This window comes from Typopeltis vanoorti, chromosome 12 (genome assembly GCF_054136105.1).
Source record: "Typopeltis vanoorti isolate ZY-2024b chromosome 12, IOZ_Tvanoo_1.0, whole genome shotgun sequence".
In the NCBI taxonomy this organism is placed as follows: Eukaryota; Metazoa; Arthropoda; class Arachnida; order Uropygi; family Thelyphonidae; genus Typopeltis; species Typopeltis vanoorti.
The window spans coordinates 31,479,561-31,504,374 of record NC_143560.1 but is presented as its reverse complement, the minus strand read 5'-3'; the positions used below and the strand labels follow the sequence as shown (position 1 = coordinate 31,504,374).

General features: G+C 37.5%; 1 protein-coding gene across 2 annotated transcripts in view; it reads left to right on the top strand.

Annotated features, from left to right (window-relative positions):
• Positions 1-9,354: 9,354 nt before the first annotated feature.
• The window catches only part of LOC150100662 (circadian locomoter output cycles protein kaput-like), a 287,332-nt gene continuing 271,872 nt past the window's right edge, over positions 9,355-24,814 (top strand). For both annotated transcript variants that reach the window (XM_090401207.1, XM_090401206.1), the window contains exon 1: positions 9,355-9,836. The gene's annotated coding sequence lies outside the window, so the exon portion shown is untranslated. The remainder of the gene's footprint in view (positions 9,837-24,814) is intronic.

Below are 24,814 nucleotides of genomic sequence, written 5' to 3'. Positions count from 1 at the left end.
AGAATGCAAATATTTTTGGAAGCTGACGATGCTATAGAGGCGATGTGATTGTGCCAGGAAAGATTTGAAATAAGAGTCAGTCCGAGAAGAGAGAACTGGTTTTCACTGTTGATTTGAACAGCATCAAAAGTAAGTGGAGAAGATCTGAAGTCGTTTTTTTTTTTTTTTTTTTTTTTTTTTTTTTTTTTTTTTTTTTACACACGTAAATAAGTAAAACTGTTTTGGAGGCACTGAAGTTGACTAGTTTACTTTCATACCAATCAAGGATCATGTGGAGATCAGTGTTCAGGACACTTACTGCTGATGATCTTGAAGCTTGGAGCGTGCTATCATCAGCAAATCTATGAATCGGTTTCCAGCAATGATAGAAACTTTGTAAATCAGAAAGAGGGTGGGTAAAATGACAGAGCTCTGAAGAACACTAATTGAGAGGAAAGTCGGAAAAGATAACACCATCCACTATTACACGTAGGGATCGAACTGGAGTAAACTGGCAATCCATTTCAAAAGAAAGAAGGCAGTCAAAATAATGGCAACTTGTTGAGAAGCATCCATGCCAAACCATATCAAAAGCTTCGGAAATGTCAAGAGCAATGGCATAGCATTCTCCAAACCTTTCCATGGAATATTCCTAAGGTGCGTTATGTAAACAAGGAGATTTCCTGTGGATCTGGAGTGGCGAAATCTATACTGGTGGTCACAAATTAGATAGTAGTTCTGAAGGCAAGAAGGTGATTGTTGGTAACCTTCTCCATAACCTACAGAAAACTGATGTGAAAGCGAAATAGGTCGATAGCTTGTTGGTAAATGTTGATCTCCTTTTTAGTAACTGGTTTTATGTGTACTTACTTCAATGCAGACGCATGTCTGCATTGAAGTAAGTACACATAAGTGAAGATGCAGAATATTCGCTATCATCTATTAGCAAATAGATGATAGCGAATAGGTGTTAGTTTAGTAGCAAATCTATAGATCATAAAGGTTGGGATTCCATCACAACCGGCTGTCTTTGTTGTATCCATGTCGTTCAAGATTCTTCTGAAATCATTCTAGCGGAAGATCACAGAGTCATCAGATACCATACTGTAGGGAAGGAAGATGACGATTTGAGATATAGGAATTGGAAGAGAAGAATGAAGTCAAGACATTGGCCTTGTCTTTAGGTGATGTTACAATGCCACCATTAGGGTGAAATAGAGGAAGTAGCGAAGATGAAAAAGCTGCATGCAAAATATCCTTACAAAAAATCTCATCTACCTTTTTCATTTACCCGACAGGAAAATATATATTCTATGACTAGACTCGTGCCCGTTCGCATTTTTATTTTATATAGTAAATTAACTTTAGAGAATCCTACATTCCTTTCCATGAAATAAAAATCTCTCAATTAGTATTGTTAAAGTTGTTACAGTGCATTACATATTTATACTTGTAACTTCAAACTGATATTTAATGTATAAATCAAATAATATATAAATCTGCTAACGCCGTTTATTTCCCTTATAGGGAGTAGGTGAGGTCTTTTAACCTTAGCTCTGGCTTTTGGAGACTGAGTGGGCATTTCAATCTCCAACAGTAGCCAATCAGTGATAGCTGGTCCATGACTGTCATTAATTAAAAGCGGTAACCAAGGAAGAGACTGGTAAACAAGTGCTGTCATCTATTGGTATCTAACCCTAACCAGATACGTTCTTGTTTGGAATAGCGTGCGTTCTACGGTTGATTTTCTTGAGTTTACGGGACGAAAAACCTGTGCCAGAAATCGACTAACGCAGGAACTGGTTGTAGAAGTGCTTAGAAAAAGTCCATCTGTTGGCCACTATACTTGATCTTAAATCTATCTTCAGGTGGCATACAGTGGAGGATGCATGCGCCACTTCCACTGAGCCAAACAAGCCTTTGCAGATTGATGTCTAATTTTCTATTAGTTTTTATTTTTAATTCTATTGAAAATATTGCGTATCTTCTAGATGAAATTACAAAACTATAGAAAATGCTGAATTGTAACAGCAGAATTATAATTAATATCAATACAAATTTTCAGTACAAATTCTTAAAATTTGGATTCCATATCACTATTTCTAATGATATGGAAATCATTAGAAATAATTAGGGAGAAGGAATTCAACTTAACTATCATCCTAGTAGAGAAAGTCATTATTTTTCCAAAAAAAAAAAAATAATAATAATAATAATAATAAAATAAATAAATAAACAAATGCATCGTTTGTTACCTTTGTAATTCAGTTAATTAGATTTAAGAATTATATAAATGAAAATATAAAGAAAATATAAAGAATTAGCTTCATAAACATGATTCCCTCTCTTGGTTTTCCAAAAAGGATATTACGAGTTTGTCACATATGGGTCATAAAAAGACTAGATACCATAATATTTCAAATTAGGAATAAAATTTTCTTTTAACAAATGTCTAACTATTTTCAATACAATAGTGTAAAAGAAAGAAAAGAATCTGTACTCATCAGATGCATATTTAACCAGTTTTCTTCCGCTCTACTAAAATATGTTTCCATGTTCCAAACTTCCCAGTCCTCACTAAGAGGAAGCCGACTATATTCCCGATACTTTGTTTCTTTCAGAATGCAATCGCGCTATAAAACAATCTAGAACTTATGCTAAAGAAAATTCGTTAATTTTTAGAATGAACTTTTTTTCCTAAGTAGCAAAGTAGTGTTCATTAATTCCATAGTGCAGTATTCTAATTTGACTCCTCCTCCAAAGCAAAACTGTGTATCATGTGCAATCATTTGAAGAAACTGACACAGGTATACAAAAGGAAAACAACAGAAATACGGTTAAAATCATGATTCACTATTTAATTAATCGTGAAATACAGGATAAAGACCCATCTATCGCACTTTAATAATTTTATTTGTCATCAGGTAGAGGGTGGCAGACAACTGCCTTCATTTAGTGTTCCATATCATAACAATATATTATTGTCTGAAATAGTGTGATATCTTCAGCCTGATTTATTCACTTGTAGTATTAAAACCCGAATCCCCAGGAGAATCCACTTAACCATGCCAGAGATTGATTAACTCTGAAACTTGTCAGTCAAAGCATTAGAAATAACATATATTCTAGTCAGTGACCAGAATCAAAGTTAGAATAGTTTTTCTTTGAAAGGTACACCATTGCAGATGCAAATACTGTTTCTACAGGACTACAAAGGTCTTATTCTGGAATGAAAGAGTTTATTATTATTATTGTGGCATGAGCATGGTGATGAAGTCCAAAGACTAATCATGAGAAACCCAGACTATTCACTGGATACCATACCATTCCTTAAAGTTGTAAGCACTCATAGCTGATTTTGGCGATCGATTCCACCCAGTTGCTATTTTTCAAACAAATACTTTAGTCCTCACACCCTTGCTAACCCACCTGCTCAAATTCCTGGAACGATTTCATTTTTTTGTATACTATAAACAAGTGGTGACATATTTTTTCTGGACCAATCCTATAAATCCTTTTAGCAACTTAAATGTCTCTATCATATAGACATCTAAGGCATCTTCTTTTTAGGCCTATCAAACAAGCTTTAGTGTTGTGTGTCTATGGAATGCTTCTAAGCCGAATTCTATAAACTACTCACCTTCTTAGTCACTTTCATGACGATCCTCTCCATGACTTCGTTATCTCCCAAGAAAGTCAGCTAACAAAACTGAGCACAGTAATCCACTGCTTACTCTTGCATTCTGCTCCTTATGTCACTGGTTTAATGCATCAATCATCCGCACTCATATCCATATCATCAAATTCATTTCCATCCCTATTTGTTCTATTTTGGATAATAGAGTTTCGTATGGTATCCTCTCAACTTTACCATAATCCAGCTCTCCCATTGGGTGGCTATTTCCTTTATACAACTAATCTATCACCCTATTATAGAAAATGAATAAATTACTAGCATGTCCTATTTTTCACAAAGCCATGCTGCCATAGAAAATCACAATCATATCCAACCTTTCCGGAATTCTGACTCTGACCAACTTTCCAGTATTTTAATCAATATTCCTCATATTTTCTACTCACTCATTAACTTGATGGTCATCTATGTCTTTATCTATCTTCCACAATATTTCTTTTTTGTAGCTCCTGCTTAATGATACTACTCATCCATCAAAGCCCTACCTGATTTACCCTCCTGACCTGATATTGCTTACTTGAGATATCTTGAACTACTTCCCATGCACTGCTAAAATCCTCCATTCACAGATTTTTATGTCATGTCACTGGTTTCAGTTCGCCCTATAAGCTTGTAATGCAACTGCCTTGTAATTCATATAAACTATCTCTTAAAAATTGTTCGGACACCCCTGGTATTTGAAGTTATGGAACATCCCAGGTTTATTAATAACATAAAAACCGGTGTGCAGATAGTAAGAAACAATATTTCATGGTTGAAGCTGAATACAGGTGATATGACAACATGACGTGAACTCGGTGATTCGAGAGAGAGATGTACAATCGTGAGCATGTCCATATGTGTCATTCCCGCTCAACTGGAGCATCCAAAATCACGATTGGAGATGTGATCAACATATCCAAATGGAGATGTTGATCACATCTTTGTTGATCAATTCTCTGTTGATCAGCAAGAACATCTCCATTTGGAGATGTTCTTGCATCACTGTTGTACGAAAACATCCAGGGCTGCTGCCGAAGATGACTGATAGGGATATGTTAAAACGGATGGGACGCAAAAACTGGCTACAATCGGCACAGGCAATCTGTGATGAGTACCAGAGCGCCAATAACACCATGGTTAACCCTAATGCTGTAGAAAAAAAAACTTTATTTACTGGGTTTCCACGGAAGAGAAGCGGCACACAAGCCGAACATCACAAAAACGAAGAAGGCGGACCGTTCAGCCTGGTGAAGAGCATCTAAACTGCACAATTGACCAGTGAAAAACGGTACTCTGGATCGCTGAATCAAGGTTCATCTGTTTTCAATCTGATGGCAGATTGTGGAGCAGTCTGGTGAACGCTTATTATCACAGTGTGTTGTACCCACAGTTAAGTTTGATGGTGGAAGGGTAATGGTGTGGGGTGCATTCAGCTGGTTTGGAGTGGGACCACTGTCGTTGTCCATGGTTCCATAAGGCAACTCAGTATACCTTGATATTCTAGATAATCAAGTGCTGCCTACACTTTGTAGTTTTCAAAGGAAGGGCTCCACGTTACTATCAAAAACGACAGTGCCCCATGCACAAAGCTGCAGCTGCTATGAAATAGTATGAAGAGATGGGTGTTAAACTCCTACCATGGCCTGTGCAGAGTTCTGACCTCAACCCCATCAACAACCTGTGGAACCAATTGGAGCTGCGATTGATGTCCAGAGTAGCACATCCTCGATCTGTCGGTGAACTAAGTGCTGCTTTGATGAAGACAAAGGCCACCTGATATATATTGACGAACATTGGTGGAAAGCCTCCCTCAAAGGATGTAGGAGGTGATGAAAGTCAAAGTTGGACATACCACATATTAGGGTTCGCTTACTAGTATTAATTGTAAATTGCTAACATGTCCAGTCAAATTTTGGTAGGTAGTGTACACTGGTGTCCAAACCCTAATGATGAACAGTATTCCTGACGACTGCAACCGCAAATTCAACCCAATCGACTTGTGGGAATTTCTATAACTGACGAGTTCGAGTAGAAACCGGGTATCCATTGAAATTTCGAATCGCGCGCAAGGGGATCACGTGGTAGCACTCATGTTAAAGCGCAAAGTGATGCATAAAGTTAATTGTGTTTGAAAGAAACTCTTTTCCTTAAGAAATAAATTTGCCAACTGAGATGTCTTGAAATGTCTCAAAGACATCACTAAATGATTTCACTAGGGAAAGAATTACTGGAAAGTGTAAACAAGACTGCAGAATTACTGATATTGCCAAAGAGCTTTGAATTTCACATAGCATTTTATTCAGACTCTGAGCTGCTTTTCAAACCAAGGCAATGTTTTCCAGACGTTTGCTAAGAGATCCTTCTCGCTGTACCATCCAGCATGAAGGCAGATTTTTGATAATAACAGAAAACGTAATAGACCCATCACAGCAGGTCATTTTTCAAGCTTGTTGTATTCATGCACAGGTACGCGTTTATCTCGACAAACTGTGGAACGATATTTGCACCAATTAAGCCTTTACTCCTAAAGATCTGTAATCAGTCCTTTTATTCACAGCTCATTCTAGAGCACGTTTTCAGTGTTGCATCCATAAAAATTGAACACCAATGGACTAATGCACTCTTTACAGATGAGATCGTTTTATACTTTATTCCGATTCTACACGACACTTGATCTGATGTGAAAGTGGTACTGCTTACCATCGCGAGAATGTCCTTGAAAGGGATAGATATACAGTGTTCTGGAGGTCGTGGTGTGTGGAGGCATTCTGCTTAATGGATACACCAAGCTACAATTGCTGGAAAAGGGACTATGGCTTACTAACTATATTGCAACGAAATTCTTCGACGTTATGTTCATAATGAATCGACGTTATGAAACATAACGTCGATTCATTATGAACATGTTTCATTGTGCTGTAAGCGAATAATTCATTTTTACGGATGAAAATGCCACACACCATCGTACACGAGAAGTCGAGATACTTCGGGAGACCGAGAATATTAATCGAATCGAATGGTCAGCACGCCACCCAGATCTCAATCCCATAGAACACATTTGTGACGCAATAGGGAGATACATTGTTGCTCAAAATTCCTCTTCATAAACACGGATGGCCTTATCCTTGATCTGGAGGAGGAGTGGTCCAGTTTGCCTCAAGAACTCCTGAATCACATGGTGCTAAACATGGTATTATGTTGTGAGAGCTGCATCGAAGTTCAGGGTGGACATATTCTATACTTGAAATGTCTCTCCACATAGTTTACTGTAAGCACTATCCAATAATTCCTTAACTGTCTTTAAGAAATTTGTAACTTTTACCAAAACATATTGCAATTTAATTTGTACAAAATTTAAAGCACATTTTTATGTAATATAATTTATTAGTATGCTGGCAATAAATTTGTCCACATTTGGCATTAGTTATGAAAATTTCCTTCTCAATTTGCTTTTATCATTGTATTGTACCAGACTCACAGTTTTCATCTTCTCGATCTTCTATTTCCTATACATTATTAATTCCAGGGATACAAGAATTAGTTGAGTTTTCTTCAATTATTACTACTATCATTGTCATTATAATTTTTTTTCTCCTTATCCTGTTTCATGCAATTCATACAATCATCTTCCTTTGCACGCCTTATTTTTTCTCTGCTAATCTCTTGAATTTTCGGTAATCTAAGTTTTCATGGAAATATCTGTAAAATACACTCATCAGAAAGGGAATATTTTTGTGAAAATAGTGGTTGAGACTATAACAGATAAGTAATCGATCATTTAATCACTGTGTTTTGGAGAAAGCAGAGAATTTTGCTGATATCAAAATATTCTCTGATCTAATTCTGTGATATCACCAAAAATTTGGTGATAACTCAGAAATGCAAAATATGAGAACACTCTTCAAGACATCGATGGATTTGTAATATCTGCAGCAAAAAATAAAACATATTTTGTAATTCTCTGGAGGCAAAAGTATAATATCATTGCACTGCTTGAAATGAAGTCAACTGACACCCTTATTTACCATATGCATCGTGTAATGTAACAAATCAAGTGTTTGTAGCTAGTATAACATTAAAGGAATATGACGCTCCCAAGTCAGTGCAGCTGTGTCCGGGTAAAATGGCTGCGAGAAGGGAACAGACAAAGTTGGAAAGAGGCGTTGTGATAGGATGTCACGTCACAGTTTGTCTGTTAGGCAAATTGTTGACAAATTGGGCCTTCCCAGGTCAACAATCACCGATAGCATACTAAGATGGAAGTATAGGGAGTCAACTGCAAGTGCTTCCCACCACACTCACGAAACGTAACCTCAGGGTGCTATGAAGAATAAAATGTATAAACTGCGCGGACATGTTGAACTTGGAGAACTGGGCAGCGACTGGAACACGACCCTGCATAAAACATTCAGTAAACTGAGGTTTACAACAAGGGTTTCCATGGTAGGATTACAGTTTTCCAACCCTACATTTCCCCAACTAAAATGCGGAGTCGCGTTCCGTGGTGCAAAGAGCGTGTGCAGCGGGATGTGGAAGCTTAGAAAGCTGTGTTATGGAGCTACGAATATCACTCAACACCCTCTACCAAGCATATGGACGCGTGTGGCTGCCGCTAAAGCCCATAGAATATATCTTACCAGAGTGCGTAATAACTTCAAGTATGAAATTTGGAGGTGGCAGTGTGATGGTATGATCATGTTTTTCCTGGTTTGGCCTCGGACCTCTGTTTGTGTTGCCACGAACATTGACGTCCGAGAGATATCTGAACATTCTGGACCATGCAATCCTTCCTACTTTGTGGCGTTTCTACGGAACTGAATAATGTATATTTCAGCAAGATAGTGCACTGTGTCAAAAGGCTGCTGCTGTAATTGCGTGGTTTGTAAACATGAACATTATCACACCTTACTGGCATCCGCAGAGTCCCGATCTCCCCCCTAATGTACACCTCTGGGATGAACTGGAGCGTCAGGTGAGGTCAAGGGATGTCTGCTCCACAAGAGTCCAAAACCTCATTTCATGCCTATAAGGCGAATGCTCCAAAATTCCCACTGATCGATGTTGTACGCGTTGGTAGAGAAAAATTCACGGAGAAAACTTTCCATCCTTACTAGTTACAATATTCAAGTAATTTTTTCAAATGATTTTGCAGTTTTGCAGTTTCAATAAGAGCGAGAAATTTGTATTGAGAGGATTACTAACCGAGAGAACACGGACACATGGGATAAGTGTGGATACTCTATCGTCCTAGTCTTTTCACAAAAACAGTCTTTCTTAACATATTTCAGTCCAGGACTGATGAACAATCAGCCAGTTGAACAAATCCTGAGATCACTAATCTGTCGGGCGATTTCTCTGCCTGACTTTAGGAAAGATGAAATGCATAAAGTAATTTGAATGTAAAATTCTCTAAATCTCGGTTACTTGATCATTTCATTCGAATAATTCATTCATTCGTTTGTAACTTTATCAATGAATTCATTCGAATAGTTATTGGTTAGGAATGCACAGAATTATGAATTATCCAATATTCAGTTAAATTGTACTTAATCTCGATTTTTAAGGCTGGAATAATCGTATTAATCTTCTTTCTTCCAACTGACTGCTATAATTGAATGTCTTGTTTATTTTCATCTATTTATGAGATTGTTCCTTCAAAATTATGAATTTGCTTTCTAGGTGGCAGGACGGCAGATACATTGCTGACCACGATAGTACGACTAGGCTGAGATTTAAAGCACACTACATGGGTTGTGATTGATGTGATGTGTTTTCCAGTATGGGGGGGAAATTTAGGAATGGGTTGTCATATGGAATTGTGAAGTTAGTACGTTGTTGTTAATATCTGTTTCATAGTTACGTTTGCGATGAACTGTTGTGCCGAAAACTTCAAATGAAGCCTCCATTCGTTAGTATTTTTGTTCCGTGTGCTTGTTTTCGAAATGTATATAGATGTTGAGTGTTCGTGCTCCTCCGGAAGAGATCTACGATGGAAGAAATCCTGATGTTATTTTATCACAGTTGTATAATACGGAAGCAGTTTCCTTCTTCAGTGGCGTTTACATCAATTGAAATTTAATAAATGGTGAAAGCTCAATCGATTTCTCCCTCTATAACACAGATGCTTTTATAATTGACTGGCCTTTCCTAATTTAAAGAAATCTGGAAATATGATTTACACGTAAGTTTAATTCTACATTCTGTATCATACTATTATATATGGAAGCAAAATTAAAATAGGAAAGAAACCTTCATTCTGGTGCAATGATTTTTGTAAAGTGATAAATGTATCTCCTTTCAGGGTCTAATTTCGCTTATGAAATTGGAATACCAGCACCGATCTTGTGTGTGATTTCTCTCTGTCTCTCTCTCTCTCTCTCTCGTAACCATGGGATCTCTGAATACGGGAAACAATTCGTTCCCCCCTGCCCAAGTGTATCTCTGTTGTTGAACCCGGTTTCATCTACTGCAGAGTTTATATCTTATTTTTGAAAGCGTTTTAGCTTTCATAATACATTATCTATGATTAAATAATAATTCGATTTTGGGAGGGGAGAATTCATGAACATGTGAAATAGCTGAATTTTGTTAAGAAGTTATATTGACATTCTCTAAGCCATACAGAGTGCAAGATGGCTTTTAGAAAGTGATGTACTACAAAACCTCAAAATATTATATTCAGCACATATAGCATATATAAATATAGATAGATAAATCTGCTAATACAATTTTTCTTAAGGTGGAGTCTTTGACTATCCGATTACCAAACTACTTTAAAGCTTGTGTGTGTGTGTGAGAGAGAGAGAGAGGAGAGAAATTTGCAAGGGGGGGGGCTCATTGACAGAAGCTTGTTTTTTCAGTAGGACTCCAAGTCTTTAGTTATATCCTGGATTTAGTTGAGCTATAATTTTGATCGAAAGTAATGAGTTGAGAATTGGAGAATTTCACTGAACACTAAATAATACATTCTTGACTGTCATGTTCCTACATGTCTTTCTAGTTGAAATCATGCACTCCCTGAAAAAAAGTATCCAAAGATGAACCATTGGCAATGAAAATTTCCCCAACCTCTATGCTGAATCATTGTTTTGTAAATTACCTTTTATAATTCATACTTTGTAGTCATCATGGCCAAGGATGTTAATGAGAATGATTTGGAAGGTCGTATGAACTAGTACGAGAAACAGAGCAAATTACCAAAAAATCTCTGATTTCTTCCCCAACTTATACGTTCGGTTTTACAGTAACAGTTTTTGATTTAAAAAAATGTATATTTATTTACCATTTGTATTTGCTACAAAGAAAATATTCTAATATAAGAATGGAAAATGAGATAACTGTATTATACTATTGTAATAAAATTTTAATGCATAAAGTAAATATTTGTTGGTTGCATGATTTGCATATCTGCCATCCATTCCACAGGTTGAGAGTTCAGATCACTCCTAGACATAGGTGTTTGTCTTTAGGTGGAAGATGAATTTCATTGCCATACTTATTTGAGGTGTGAAGGGGCTCGGTAAAACAGTTCCATGTATGATATCTGTAGCAGTGTTTCTGAATTATGAAAAAATAAATTTAAGCAAATAAAAATTGATATAAAATTAATATAAAAAATTACTTGGCCCTTCCACAGTACTAATGTATTATAGGTTTACAACCTTTTGTGGATCGGGAGTGACATAAAAAAATACTCCGATGCCTTTTCATTTCCCAAAAGGAATAGGTAGAACTACAGGAAATACCCTCTTAAAGGAGTGATGATAATAATATTGTTAATAATTAACTCAGTATTTTTGCAGTTATTGCATTTATGAATGTTTCTTTGACTAAATGTAAGGGTAGTGTGCCTAATTTTGTGGTTTTCACATCTTTTATTTTATTTATTTATTTATTATTATTATTCTTTTTTTTTTTTTTGTTACACAAAGCAATGGTGGGCAATTTTAATTTACATGATTTTGTTCATTGCAGCATATGTGAAATGTATGCACTTCGTAGGAACAGAGATTTATGGTAGAACGTCTTTGTTTGAGTGAATGTCACAAGTGTGAAGAGAATAAGAAGAATGTCAGTGATTAGTTGAAAGATAAAATGTGTTATAATGTGACTGGCAAGGTTTGTGTTACTATATGAATGAAATAATGGGAAAATTAAGAGCCTGACCAGATGGCAATGGAAAGGATACACCAGTGGAATTATCCACAGGATAAAGGTGAAATTGAGTGGTTGGAGAAATGCTTGAGGATGGTATGACACAGAAGTGAAAGGAGGAGTGATACAGGTGGAGAGAAAATGGAGTTGGGGATTCATTGATAAGAGGAGTGCTTGAGGAGAGTGTGACAAAATGATGTTTTCCTGGTGCCAAGATTGAGAATGTTAGTGACACTGATGATTATTATTATTTGTGACACCTCCAAGGAGTCCGTAGACTCATCGTGGGAGGACACCTACAACTTCACCACTACATCGAACCTCTACTATCAATCATCTATATCAATGCTATCTACTGCCCACCACCACAACTAGTATTTTTTTTTCTGTAAATTGCATGTGTTCAGAAGGACCGATTTGTCTGTGAAAAACCCGAGTTTCCGGGAGAAAAAACCCCGCTACCTCTGTATGAGATTGGCTAACTCGCCTTCGATTGAAAAGGTCCATATAAAGATTTCCCCCATCACGATGATGGGAAGAATGATGAATCATCATTCTTCCAGTTGCACTATGGATGTAACGAGTAAAGATAAAAGAGATGTTTTTAGGCAGGTACAAATGATTTTTTGCAAGTGACAAGTGCGGTAGGTTAGAAGATATGAAAGAGTTGCTAGGAAAAGAAGAGTGAGAAAGTAAAAACTGTCAGTCTGTTTCCATGATATGATATGATAGAGGTGACTATACAGGAGGAATGGTGTGGAGTGAATTTGATGGAAGAATTTATATAAGGTGGATGGTTTGCATTGGAATGGATTTGGGATCAGGAGTCTTGAGGAAGTGTAGTTAACTGAGAGTTCGGAAGTGCAGAGTCAGGAACACTACAATGTTTAGGGGAATGCAAGTGAATATGGGTCGAGGCAACCTAGGAGTTAATATAAACAATAAATTACACGATAACCACAGTAATTAATTTTCATGAAATGAAAGTACAGATATTTTGTCCTGAAAATAACAGTGCATGATCAGCGTGTAGAAACAAGCAAATCAAAGGAATGGGAATACAAGGGGTTTACCATTTAAAAACTGTTGCATAAATAATATTATTAAAAATATTATTAAAAACTATATAGTCCACGAGATGGCGGCACATTTGAGCCGTCTCTCTTCACTGTGTACCACTTGATTAGTGATAGCCTTGGGCCATCTATCTCTGATTGGTACCAGTGGAGATTGAACTGCCCACTCAGTCTCCAAAAGTCAAATAGGGCTAAATGGCCTCGCCTACTCCCCACATACGGGAATAAAAAAAAAGACGTTAGCTGATTTTTTTAAAAAGAGCCTGTGTAGCTCAGTGGATGTGGCGTTTGCACGCTACGGCGCTTGGCTGCATGAAGAAAGACTTGGTTCGAGTCTAGTCGGCAACTAGAGGAAATTTTTCTAAGCCTTTTTTCGACTGGTTCCCGAGTTAGTCGATCTCTGGCACGGGCAAGCGGGTTTTTCCTCCCGGAAACTCGGGTTTTTCATCCTGTAAACTCAAGAAAATCGACCGTAGAACCCACATTATTTTCAGACATTAAATATATTGTGTTAGGGTTAGGGACCACGAGATGGCAGCACATTTGAGCCGTCTCTCTTCACTGTGTACCGCTTAATTAGTGATAGCCTTGGGCCATCTATCTCTGATTGGTACCAGTGGAGATTGAACTGCCTACTCAGTCTCCAAAAGTTAGATAGGGCTAAATGGCCTTGCCTACTCCCCGTATATGGGAATAAAAAAAAAAAAAAGGCGTTAGCTGATTTTTTTTAAAAACTATTTTTGATGGTTACATAAGATCAGAATCTCCCAAACATTTGGGGGAGAGAGAGAGAGAGAGAGAGACAATCATTCTGCTTCCGATTTGGCCAATATAAAAGGGGCTTCGCAACTTTCTTTAAAAAGGTGTTCATATTTAAACCTGTTTCTATGGAGAAGACCAGCTTCATCCCACTGGATGCTATGTTTAGTGTCATTACTATGTTCTGCCAGACCAGGCTTTGAGGTTTCATGTATTCGATATAATATCGATGTTCATTAATTATTTTTTTCCACAGAACGGCCTGTCTGCCCAAAGTAAGTTGCAAAGCCCTTTTATGATAGCCAAATCTGAATGACTGTCTCTCTCTCCCAAAAGTTTAGAGGTTCTTATTTTTATGTAACCATCAACAGTGGTACCTTGAGATATGAGTGCCCCAACATACTAGTTTTTTGAGATACGAGCCGTCACTAGGTCGATTTTTTGCCTTGAGTTATGAGCCAGAATTTGAGATACAAGCCTGCTTCGGTGACGTCACAACCACCACTCTGCTCAGATATAACCATATAACCTTCGTATAACAATGAGTCCAAAGAGGGTGAGTGTAAAGAACAGTGGAAAAGGAAAAAGAAAAGGAAAAAGGTGATTCCATGGAATTAAAGCGTGAGATAATAGACAAACATGAGCAAGGCGTAAGAGTAATAGACTTGGCAACGCAGTACGATCACACTACTTCTACGATATGTACTATTCTGAAGCAGAAGGACTCGATAAAGGCTATAACTTCAGCTAAGGGCGTTAAAATTATTTCAAAGCTACGCAACTCTGTCCATGAAAAGATGGAGAACCTGCTGATTTTTTGGTTGACAGAGAAGCAGCTCGCAGGAGACATTGTGACAGAGACTATAATTTGCGCGAAGGCACGAGCCATTTATGCAGATTTGCTGCAGCAGACCCCAGATACTTCAGCACAGGAGGCTTCACAAGAGGAGTTCAAAGACAGTCGTGGGTGGTTCGAAAATTTCTAAAAAAGGACCAGCATTCACTCCGTTGTCAGGCATGGTGAAGCAGCAAGCTCTGATTCTAAGGCAGCTGAGGAATTTGTAAAAACCTTTGCTTAATTGATCGAAGCCAAAGGATACATCCCCCAACAAGTTTTCAACTGTGACGAGACAGGGCTCTTCTGGAAGAAGAAGCCAAGCAAAACTTAAATAACAGCAGAAGAAAAGAAGATGCAGGTCATAAGCCCATGAAGGATAGGTTGACCCTCGCACTGTGTGCAAATGCGAGTGGCGACTACAAGATCAAGCAGCTGCTTGTATACCACTCAGAAAACCCCAGATCCTTCAAGACACATAAGGTTTTAAAAGAAAAACTTTTAAAAACAGGTTATGTGGAAAGCAAACCCAGAGGCGTGGGTCACCAGGCAATTTTTTGTGCAGTGGGTCAACTTGGTCTTTGGTCCTGCCGTTAAGGAATACCTCGAGGTCAGTGACTTACCCCTGCAAGCCCTTCTCGTCCTTGACAATGTTCCTGCCCACCCACCAAACCTTGGGGATGACATCCTCAAGGAGTTCAGCTTTATAAAGGTTCTCTACTTTCCACCCAACACCACCCCTATCCTTCAGCCAATGGACCAACAGGTGATCTCCAATTTCAAGAAACATTTTACCAAATACATGTTCCGATGCTGCTTTGAGGTTATGGAGAGCACAAACCTCACCCTTCAAGAGTTCTGGAAGGACCACTACAACATTGTCATATGCCTCAAAATTATTGATATGGCCTGGCAGGGTGTTACAAAAAGGACCTTGACCTCTGCATGGAAAAAGCTGTGGCTGAAAGGGACTTTGAAGGATTTAGACCTGAACAGGAAGTGCTGGAGGAGATTGTGTCCCTCGAAAGTCCATGGGCCTGGAGGTGGATGAGGGAGACATCGAAGACCTTGTCGCCGCACATTCCGAGGAACTGACGATGGAGGAGTTAACGGAACTACACATGCAGCAACATATGGAGGTTCTGCAGGAGATTGGTGCAACTGCAGAAGCAGAAGAGGTCGTCTCTTCAAGTGAGATAAAGAAAGTGTTGGCAATGTGGGAAAAAATTTGACTTTATTGAAAAGAAACACCATGAAAAAGTTGCAACTGGTCGTGCAGCGCTGCTATTTAATGACACTTGCCTAACACATTTCAGAAACATTCTAAAAGGGCGGAAGAAACAAAGCTCCTTGGACAGGTTTCTATTGAAATGCCCTGCGGATGACAGAGTGACTGAAAGTGACGAGAGCGTGGCAGAAAAGAAAAAAACTAATGAAGAAGAAAATTAAGCAAAAGTGAAGTGAAAGAAAAAATGAATACCATACGTTAATCAGCTCTGCCAACATCTGTTTATTTCTTTAGGTTCTCTTTTACGTGTATGCATGTATTTGGTTTTATTTTGTTTGTATACAATATTTGTTCATTATAAATACATTATTATAAAGAAATTGGAGTAATTTTTTGGGGGCCGGTACGAATTATTCTCATTTTAGTTAATTTCAATGGGTAAAATTGATTTGAGATACGAGCATTTTGACTTATGAGCTCGGTCATGGAAATTAATTAAACTCGTATCTCAAGGTACCACTGTATTATTTATTGATATTAATTTCTAGTATGCGGCAACAGTTTCTAATTGGTGAACCACAGACTGCTTTATGTACCTTGTATTCCTGTTCCTTTGATTTGCTTGTTTCTACACACTGATGTAGTTATTTTCAGTATGAAATATCTCTATTTCCATTTCATTAAAGTTAATTACTCTGGTTATCATATAATTTATTGTTTATTGTCATGCCACAGATACTTTAAAGATTAGACTAGAAGTTAGTAAGCTGATTGATCACATGATGCTAAATCATGTGATCAATCGGCCCTTCAGAACACACACAATTTACAGACAAAAAATACTACTTGTGGTGGAGGTGGGCAGTTGATGGAGATGATTCGTAGTAGAGGTTCAGTGTCGTGGTTGAGGCAGTTGTCGGTGTCCTCCCATGATGAGTCTTCAGACTCCTTGGAGGTGTCAGGAATAATAATAATAATAGAACAAATGTAACACCCCAAGTTCTTAACTTTAGTGGGCTAAGCAATACAAAGTGTAAAGACAGTTGTGGAAGCCAGAAGTATTCAAAATAAGAGAAAGGAATTTTTGGCATAAGTTACCCCAACTTGTCCTAAAGTTATAGGCATTAGTGAGATTTAGTCTATCGAGGATGATATGCAAAGGATATAGTATCTTCAGAAAGAGAGAGAGAACAGAAGGAACAGGATGTGGGGTGGCAATTTGCTAATGGAGCAGAATTAAAGACAAAAAAAAAAAAAAAAAGAGAAGTACATAAAGAGGGCAGGGATGTAGAGGGCAGGTTATTTGAGGCTATCTTGTATGAGATACAGGCCAACAGGACAAAGTATGTAATTAGTTGCTGCTGTAATGTGGTCAGGAGAGGTATCATGAAGAATGTAGATAATGTGCATTAGCAAAATAGCACGTTGAGTGCAGGTCAAGTAATTATTATGGACCTATGGGGACAGAAATTGCAAGGAGGAATGGTCATAATGAGAAGTAAATGGAATTTATACAGATGCTGAGAGATAATTACCTGTGGTAGCATGTTGGAGGGGGAACACAAGGTTTGAGTGTTGGATCTGGTGATCATGGAATTAACAGTAACCAATCTAGTTGTGCTGCCTCTGCTTGCAGAAAGTATATATGTAGAATCACAAAGCGGGTGATCATGACAAGCTGAGAATTCAGCATGGGCATGACATAAGAATTTGAAAGGGTAGAGATGCGATGCATGGGAAGGGTCAAGGGGTGTTTGAAGAAAGGTATTATCACAATGTATACCCAGAGTCAGAAGGATAAATCAGGTAGGAGTTAAATATATAAATAGCATCATTAACAGGAGTTGTAGACAAAGAAAAGTTGTGGAGGAATATGAAGGAAAAGGTGATCAGCATGTCCATGAGCAGTACAAGGCACAGGCAAAAAGACTGATTCTGTATGGTAAGAGGCCTTAGCCGATTGTGAAAGAAAGCTTAAAGGAATTCTTCACTATGTAGTAATTAAAAGGAGGAATGCATACAGAAAGATGACTTTAAAAAAGTGCTGATGGTGGAGGAGGTAACAAAAGCACACCAGTTAGTGGAATTACTGAGCGAGCCTTTTTCAGGAGTGTATCATAGGTGTTGATGTTGCAATGTCAGATGTGACATTGAATGATGGGAGAATAGAGGTTGAAGAAATGGAGAACCTCATTGTGAACACAGCTGATGGATGAGATGGCATATCAGCTGGTGTATTATGAGAATGTGCACGAGAACTTTCAGCTCCTCTGACCAAGCTATTTAATTTAAGCCTCAGTACTGAAAGCCAATGGAGGGAAAGAGAACAGAATAGTCCCACTGCATAAAGGAGGTTCCAAGACAGGAGTAGCAAATTTTAGGCTAATCAGCATTCCAGGAGTGGTGGTTAAAGTATTGGAGTAATTGGTGAAAGACAGAATTCAGGATGGGGTGAATAGGAATATGATACTTTATAAGGTCGCAATATGATCTTGCCTTAGTAATTTGCTTACTTTTTATAATAAAGTGAAATTATTAAGTTAAATTTCCTTCATTCAACAGTAGAGTTGGATAAGGGAAATGATTACTCAGTGATATTCCACAAAGAACTCTGTTGCATAAATTGGAGCAAATGGGGATAGATATGAATCTGGTGATTTGGATTAGTAGGTGGCTGATGAACAGATATCAAAGATTGGTTTATGGAGAAATTGCGCCTAGAACATGCAGGTGTCTAGTGGTGCACCACAGGGCTCAGTATTTGGTCTGTTGCTTAATTTGTGCATCAGTGATTTAGGAAATGATTTGACAAGAAATATTCAGTTGTTTGTTGATGATGCAAAATTGGGAGAGTGATGGTAAATGAAGGTGATCTAGAAATCTTGCAGGAAGACTTAAATAGACTAGCAGTATGGGCAAAGTAAATGTCCAATTTAATGTGGCCCAGTAAAGAGGAGATCACAAGCTGTGTACTATATTGATCGAACTGAACTTCTGAAACTGATGAGGCCAGGAAATTGAACAGTATTGGATTGGATTTTGGATTGTGGACAGTAAGTTGAAGTTTAGAGGGCATATTGCAAAGATAGCCACAACTGCACATCAATCAATTTTTTTTTTTTTTTGAAGAATACACTACCAACCCAAAAAGATAAGTTGTTGTTGTTCCTCTATATAAGGCTGTAATAAGGACCCATCTTGACTAATGCATGCAGATCAGGACACGTGGATTCTGTGGAGATGAAAAAGTAGTGGAGAGGATGCACAGTCATATAATTGTTGGAGTCCTATGAAATGCTGCCTGTGAGAATAGATTGATGGTTTATGGGCTTAAAAAACTAGCTAATAGGTGAAAAAGAAGAGACATAATAGAAGCATAAGTTATTGAAAGGATTTTATACGATTGACACTGAAGACCCTTTTTCAGTACATGGCAAGAACGGAGAGAATAAGGGATCATCCATGGAAATTGTTTAGGTCACAGTGTAATGCCAGAGGTGGTTGTGAGTAGTACATCAGTGAATGAGTTTAAGGAGAGGTATGAAAGGTGTTGTGTAAATAATGGATCTCCTGCAATGAGTGGTAACGCAATGGAGATACCTATATAATAATAATGTCCATTATTATGGACATTATAATTACCATTACCATAATGCATAGCATTATACATGTCCATAAGGATATGTGTTTTGCATTATGGGATACTAAAGCAAGTGATGTGAAGTCATTAGCCTCTATATGCGAGTTGCCCAGCCATGAAGTTAATTTGCACAGAAACTTGAATGAAGGATTGAACCAAGAATATAATTTCTTGGCATCTTTAATTTATAGTATAGCCAAGTGAAAAAACTTTCAACATTGTTCATGGGGTTTGTGAGAGTGAATTTGTAGGAATTGTTTTCAGAGTGTTAGGTGTTTTTGAGAGTAAAACATGATAGTAGGACAGAGAATATTGACAAAAGTCAGGAAATGTTAGTGTCTATCTACAAAATTGTTGAAAGTTCAGTAGTCCTAGGTCAGGAGAATGACGATGACTTCATGTAATAGAGTGCTATTGTGAAGTCCTTCACAGGACAAAGTGTGAGATTTAATGATTGCAGAAATGTCAAGTAATTGGTAGAGCTGATGTGGGGTAAAAAATAAATAAATAAATCAGCTACAAAATTAAAATCAAGATTGTAAATCTTTACTTTATGTATACTAATTCTATCAATACCAAGAATAAGTAGAAAAAGTTTTTTTTTTTTAAAAAAATGCTTTCCTCTTATTCCTGATACTTATAAAATTAGTGTGTTGTGTTTTTTCCCTTTCAGTTGTTTCCTATCCACCATTGATTATCCCCCACTTCCCATAAATTAAAACAAAATTTGATGGTTAGAAACAATCAAAATGAGGTACCAGTGATGCATAGCATGCATCATCTAATTTTGGATAGTGCTCGGGTGATTGTTGAAGAAGTTGACTTCTAGCATATTGAGAATGTCACTGAGGATTTCTGAGGATTGCTAAGCTTGAGTTATCTTGAGCAGTTTTTAAATTCATTGCTGCTGACCTAGAATATTCTCGAGCATATTTCTGCATTAAAAATCTCCCACAACAAAACATTTAAACATTTTGAAGTTTTCTGATATGTAGTGAGCACTTGAATTGAACTGAATTCACAGCCTCTATATACAAGTAGCCTAGTCATGACAGTACTTCATGTGCAAACTTTGCTTACACTTCGATAAAGGATTAAACAAAAACAAATTCTTGCAGGCATAATTAGCTTTCTAATCTGGTGAAGAAACTTTCAACAACTATCTCTGATCTTGAGTATTTTAATAATAAGGTGATATACCTTTTTTGCTACTTGTATATGAGAAATATTATTGGGTTGGCAAATAAGTTTGTTAGGTTTATGCGTTAGTAGAAGTTTACGCCGCTTCACCTGTCTCTATTGTCGCGCTATTGTGCAGCTGAAAGCTGACATTTCACATAACCTTTCAGTGAATTTTCATTTGGCCTACTTCAATTGCGTGTGTGTAACATATTTTTAGAAATGGAAGGAAATAACATACATTACCAACATATTTTGCCTTTTTTTATTTCAAAAAAGCGAATGAGCTGCAGAGGCCCATAAAAAATATGCATCGTATATGGGGATGGTGGTGCCTTAACAGAATGCATATGCCAAAAGTCATTGCCAAATTCTGTTCTGGAGATTTTGACATCAGTGATGCACCTCGCGACTATAGCCCGACCAAGGTTGATTCGAGTGTTCTGAAGGATATCGTCAACAAAAATCCATCACAAACAGTGTGGGAGATTGCTGCAGTACTGAACATATCCTGTACAAGCATTGAAAACCATTTGCACAAGCTGGGATATGTTTCAAAACTCGATCTTTGGGTGCTGCATGAATTGACTGAGGCCAATATAACTGTTCGCATATCCATCTGTGATTCTCTGTGACATCTCCAAGAAAACTACCCATTTTTGAAGCAAATGATTATGGGAGATAAAAAATGGGTTGTGTACGATAACGTGGTACATAAAAGATCATGGGGGCACGAGCGAACCACCGCAAACAACCTCAAAAGCGGGATTGCACCCAAAGAAGATCATGCTCACTGTGTGGTGGGATTATAAAAGTATTGTCCACTACGAGGTGTTACCGTCAAGCAGAATGATTGATTCAACTGTCTATTGCTCAAGGTTAATGTGATTGGCCCGTGCAATTAGCACAAAACGTCTTGCATTGGCAAATCGGAAAGGAGTTGTCTTTCATCACGACAATGCCAGACCCCACACATCGTTAACAACCTGGAGTAAATTGTTACGTCTTGGCTGGGATGTTTTGCCGCATCCTCCGTATTCACCGGACCTGGCACCTTCCGATTACCACTTATTCCGATCATTGCAGAATTCTCTGAACGGGAAAACCTTTGCTAATGAGGAGGCTGTCAAAAGACCCCTGGATCAGTTTTTCGCCAGTAAACCTCAGGAGTTTTATGAACGTGGCATAATGAAGTTAGTGGACAGATGGCAAGAGGTCATTGTTAAAGAGGGTCAATATATAACTGACTAGTATGTATTATAGCATTAATTCAGTCTTCCTGGGTCTGGTTTCCACTGATGCAACCTCAGTAAAGGTTGAAACTGGTCTTGAGTAGTGATCCTCCCTTAACATTATGCAACTTTGAAAGGAAGTGCACTTTATATTATGGAATACTAAGGCAACTGGTGTGAAGTCATTTGTCTCTTTATATACAAGTAGTGTAGTCATATAATTTCTTGGAAGGTATAATTTATATTCAGTTGAATTGAATGTAATTCAGTTTCAAGGAAAGTATTTGCACTGGTGCACATAGCAGAAGAAATCTCCTAGTTAGCCTGTCACATTTTCCATGCCTTCCCAGGGATACCAAAAAAATAAACCATGTAGATTGATTGAAATTGCATTTTCATGCAATTTCAATCAATCCAATAATAAAAAGCCTTGTAGTGTAATAGAACACACTAAGAATATGAGAGCATTTGAGAGGTCCGACATCAACAGTAGTCCTGTTGAATATTTGCATAAGGCTTTGGGCAGTGGCCTAGAAAGTTCTTTTTTGGATCACCGTGTAAGCTTAAAGAAAGGATTCTTTTTCACCTCCCATATAACTAACTCTCATAAGAGAAATTTGAAAATTTCATACACTGAGATCAATTGAAAAAAATGTGATCACCTGGTGACCAACCTCTTAGATTAAAAGGAAGGCATATCCCAACTCTGGTTTTTCCTGCACTGTAAAAAAAAAAGAGAGAAAAAAATCCCCACTAGGCATTGCATTGTGTTCAAACACTTAACTTGAAGAGAACAAAAGGAAAGAGTGAGAGAGATGTATGACAAATGTTGTATTACCCTATGTGTCTGCCCCATTTCATAGAAAAAAAATGTTCAGTGGTTAAATTTTGAAAGGATTTGAAGTGATGCAGAATATTCAGTATTATAACAATACTGAGAAAGACATAATTTACAGGTTCACACTTCTGTTTAATCTTGATTTGAAAACAAATAGGCTAAAGGTTTGCATGTTTTAATTTAAATTATAAAAGAAAATTTGAAAATAAGTTATCAAGGCGAGTTTAGCAGAATTCTATTTTTCAGAATTCAAAACCTTATGATGAGACCTTGTTTTCTGTTGAGGAAGCCATATAGTTGAATTACCACTGGATTCCTTGATTTGAAATAAAAGGAAGCTGTCCTCTAGATGAGGCATGAGAGCAGCATCCCAGTTAGTCTGATTTATGGTAAATGATGTATAAACCCAGATTTTTCTTCTCTTCTGCATTGCTAGGATGGTCTCTTTCAGGGGTGAATTTTCCATGCCTGTTATGCTTGCTGTGCAAGCTCATTAATTGAGAAAGAAGTAATATTTATTTGTTAATAAATGCATGCATTTATAAGCATTCCATTTAGGCTTTTATTTTTGTAGACAGAAGACGTCTTAAGCTTGCGTGGCAATAATGTGATCACCTGGTGACTAACCTCTTAGATTAAAAGGAAGGCATATCCCAACTCTGGTTTTTACTGCACTGTAAATGTGCAGGAAATTATTCGATACACAACGCAAAGCATTGTGTATCGAAGACCAATGCTTGCTTGTCTAGTCAAAGCTACCTTGACTTGCTCGGTTGTAGGAGCTTCCAGGTCCTCGCTGCAGCACTGTGATTTCATGCATGTGCATAGCCATTTCCGCTCCCTTCACGTCGTCTTAAACACAGGCCATATGCAGTCAAAGTAGCTCTAGCCAATGAGCTTCAGCCAGCCTTTACAAGTGTGTGTGTGTTGCTTGGGAAAATTAAGTTACAACCAACTTTTTATGATGAAGTTATTGACCAATTCATAAAGAAGAACCGTAGGGTAGAATTTGTATTCAAGTAGCTAAATTGAAAAAGATAGAATTTCATTTGTGAAATAAATGTTGTATTTGTATGATTTAAATGTACATAAATTTCTAAATATATAGTTTTAAATGGTCAGTAATTCATTATTCTGCTAATCAGACTTAAACCACACCTCTCACTCTCTGAATGATAACAAGAGCAAGCATGAATTTTAAGACCAGCATTTTCCCCTGGTCTCTTTTATCTTATTTAAAGATCTCTGCTTGTCTGACGTATGTGATGTATACCACATTGAACATGGAATTTGGAATTCTATGTACATCCTGTTGTTTGTAGAAAAGGTTGCTATTTTTCAGAAATCTGATGAGATTGTGGTGAGTTTTGTAAGCTAATGTGATATTAAGACCCTTGATTAGAGCAGTGATCTTGATGTTAAAATTTCTGATGTATGGGATGGAAACGTGCTCTGTACTGAATGTTAAAATCTTGGCAGGGAGGGCTATCAGAAAATAGTAACCTCTAATTGGTGTTCTTGGAATATCCATTAAGGGTGAACATGCAGAGAAGAGGCTAAAGTTCCTTTTTTAGCACAGCTTTTTATGTTAAGAATTAGAGCAAATATTCTGCATAATTTTTGGGATGGATGGGGAAGAGACAAAGCACAAAGATGGCCTTCAGTATACATGGGCTATTGGAAAATATCTAATGAAATTCTGGCTTCTGTTTTTTAAGATTAGAACAAATGGTAGCATACTGGCACCATGTGATGTGAATCAAATTTTTGGATGGAATGAATTGAGAGGAAGAAAGTTGTTTAAATCAGATATGTTATACTTCCAAACTCAAGATGTTGTCAATATTATTTCTCAGGCATTTCGTAGATTATTAGGCTGAAAATGAAGATAAGCTAAAATAGGAATTCAGTTCCTATTTTAGCTGAAATATCAGGCTAATAGCCTCAAAGCCTTAATTATCTCCTAAAAAACAAGTCTTAACATTCAAGGAGTTGTATTAATAAATTTAGTTTAATCCTTTATCCAAGTGTAAGCAAACAAAGTTTGCACCTGAATTATCTTTAGGACTGAGGCAACTCGTGATAAAGGTGGACCAAGCTCTCATCACTCCTTGTCTCGGTATCTCCCATAATGCAAAGTGCATCTCCTTGCGGACATGTATAATACTATGCATTAAGGGAAGGGCCACTACCCAGACTGGTTTCGACTTTTATTAAG